We start from the raw sequence: 2,752 nt of genomic DNA, 5'->3' as shown, positions 1-2,752 counted from the left end.
AAAACCATAGTAAAGAAGAGTTAATGATGCACACATTGAGTTTGTGCAAAAATAAGGATTTGCACCGAGGCTGTTTTCCAAATCCTGATTTTAATCAAGGTGATTTATCTGCAGTTAAGGGTCATTCTTAACACCATGTTATCAACACTGTTACTACTGAGCTGTGCTCGTTACAAAAGAACTTTATTGAAATTAATGTTTTGTAGCAACAGACTTTTCTGTTCAGATTTTCAGTATTTTTTTTGCTATAAATTTTGTATACAGGTTTAATTTAGTCTCACAAAAAAACTAAATTGGACCCCTGTATGAGTCTGTATAGTTTTCCAAGGTGTCAACATACCACATGTACTGTTCACTTTAGGCTACAACCAAAGAAAAAGCATTACAGCTGGGGTTTGTGTAAATGGTGTTCCCATACTGCTTCAACCCCAGGTATTCATGTCCTAGATTTTAAATACAGTGAAATGGCAGTATTCTTATGGTCCATAGTGAGGCGGTTAGCACACCTGCCTTACAAACGGAGAGTCCTGGGTTTGATTACATACAGTGGGGCTTCAAGATACGAGCTACCAGAAATCCGAGTATTCCTTGTTACGAGTAAGCAACTTTTGCAAGATTTTCCTTGTGATACGAGGAAACATTGAGTTACTGTTGCGCTCACTGTCCCTCGCTTCGTTATTTTACCCATCGCTCTCGTTCCCTTTCTCATGTTATTTTCTTAATTATTATTATTTCTATTATCATTATATTTGTTTATATCTATGTTTTTGATTTATAGATGGGGGATTTTTAATTTAAGTAATAGTATATTTCTGGGGGGGGCTGGAACAAATTAATTGGTTTTTAGTTATTTTTAATGGGGAAAATTCGATCGAGGTACGAGCGGATCAACGTCAGAGTGCTGTTGTGGAACGGATTAAACTCGTATCTTGAAGCTCCACTGCACTTGGCGCCTCCAAGGGGTTGGCCTGTTGCAGCAGATCTGCTGTTAACACAACAATTTCTCCAATGTGGGATCAATAAAGTTGATATAAAAAATATTAAAAATGAACACTCATAAAATTGCTTCTCTGACAAAATGGTGTAAATTGGGTTTCTATTTTCAGTAAATTATAGGTAATGCGGGACAACTAGAGATTTTGTATAACTGACAGTTAGCACAGTCTTGGTGGAGTCTGTCTAAAGATGCTATTTGACGAGAAACTGTCTATTTGATCAACAGATTTATTTGGTCATGTTGTTTTTCACCAGTGCTGTGAGAGTGGAACACGCACCTGAACAAAATCTTAAGACTGGAAAAAATAACAAGTATTCACTGTTCATGCTGGTGGATTGTAACCCGGAGTGAAAAACAAAGAATAGAGTAGGGAATTAATTGAAAACTGTATTTATTTGCCTTTCAGATCTCACTTATGCCCCTAATAATTATGCCGAGTTCACAGACAGAAAGCATCTTCAAGCGTCCATGAAAGTGTAAATACCTGAGAAAAATGACATGAAACCTTTTCAGGCTGTAGTCTTCATCAGACGGTAACAAACCTGTATGCGTTTTGTTTTCAATTAATTAATTACTCTATTTTTGTTTGTTTCTTGCTCATGTCCATTTTTGTATTTTAAAGCTCCACTAACAACCCGGTTACGACCCCGCAGTGCAAAATGTGAATACATATTTTACTTATTTTTTCAAAATCTTAAGATTTGTACTTATAAACAAGCTGTTTTTGTTACCTCACTACGTATGTGTCTGTTTGTGTGTGTGGTTGGGTGTTAAAATCGTGCCTTATGCCGTGCAAGGATACTCATGTACTGTTTGCATGAAAGCATATCCGTTTTAAACACGTTTAAAATAATGTTTTTGTGGTAGTGAATCCACCAACATATCTATGAGCAATAAGTATGTTGGGAGATTCACCATACGTGTACAGAGGCTATCAGCAGGCAGCCCCATCAACTACCAAAGTAAAGATGCCAATGCGGCCTGTGTAATGTTTTGTCAATAAAATGGAAATAGAGTAACACTTCTATGTATCAACAATGTCTTCTTTCACTTACCTGGGCCACATTCTGTACAGGTATATTCCTCCATGGTAGACTGTATCCATGATTAACTCCAGATTGAACTCTAAAAAAATAAAATGGTAGAAGACAAATTAATGAAATATTTTTACATTTTATTTCTTTTCCACATTTTATTTATAACATGTTTTAATTTAAAACTACGCTGTATAACAATGGACACAAGATGGCTGGTGAATCAGTCCTAATTTGGACTGCCGAACATTTTTGTATGTTATCTTTAACCTGCCACTGGGTGGCAGACTTTTTCCAAAATTAGTAGGGAACATCAGGCAAGTCTTTCTGGACTAGGACACCGGTCTGAGGTACATGCAGCTCTACATTCACTTTGAGTTGCCTCCATGAGAAATTACATTTTATGGTTGTTAAGGGCTCAAGTTTATCCCATTTTTGCAGACAACATTTTTACGCCTCAAACCACATTTTGAGCTTTTTTTTCTGAAACAACAACTTGGTGTTACTGTCTTTAACCTAATATCAAGAGGTATCATTTCGGCCTGCATGTAGAAATTTAAACATGAGGTTATTTCGTGGTAAAACATAAATAAATTGCTTTTTATGTTAAATTATATACAAATAAGTAACTGGGCGTATTGTGCATAGACGTCCTTGCAACTATTAAAGTGTAAAAGTGTGTGAGAGAGTCACAAAGCAACGTGGGAGGGGCTAGAGAACA

The sequence above is a fragment of the Cynoglossus semilaevis genome, chromosome 10, assembly GCF_000523025.1.
Source record: "Cynoglossus semilaevis isolate Cse_v1.0 chromosome 10, Cse_v1.0, whole genome shotgun sequence".
Taxonomy (NCBI): Eukaryota; Metazoa; Chordata; class Actinopteri; order Pleuronectiformes; family Cynoglossidae; genus Cynoglossus; species Cynoglossus semilaevis.
The sequence above is the reverse complement of the archived record's forward strand: the minus strand, read 5'-3'. Positions refer to the sequence as shown.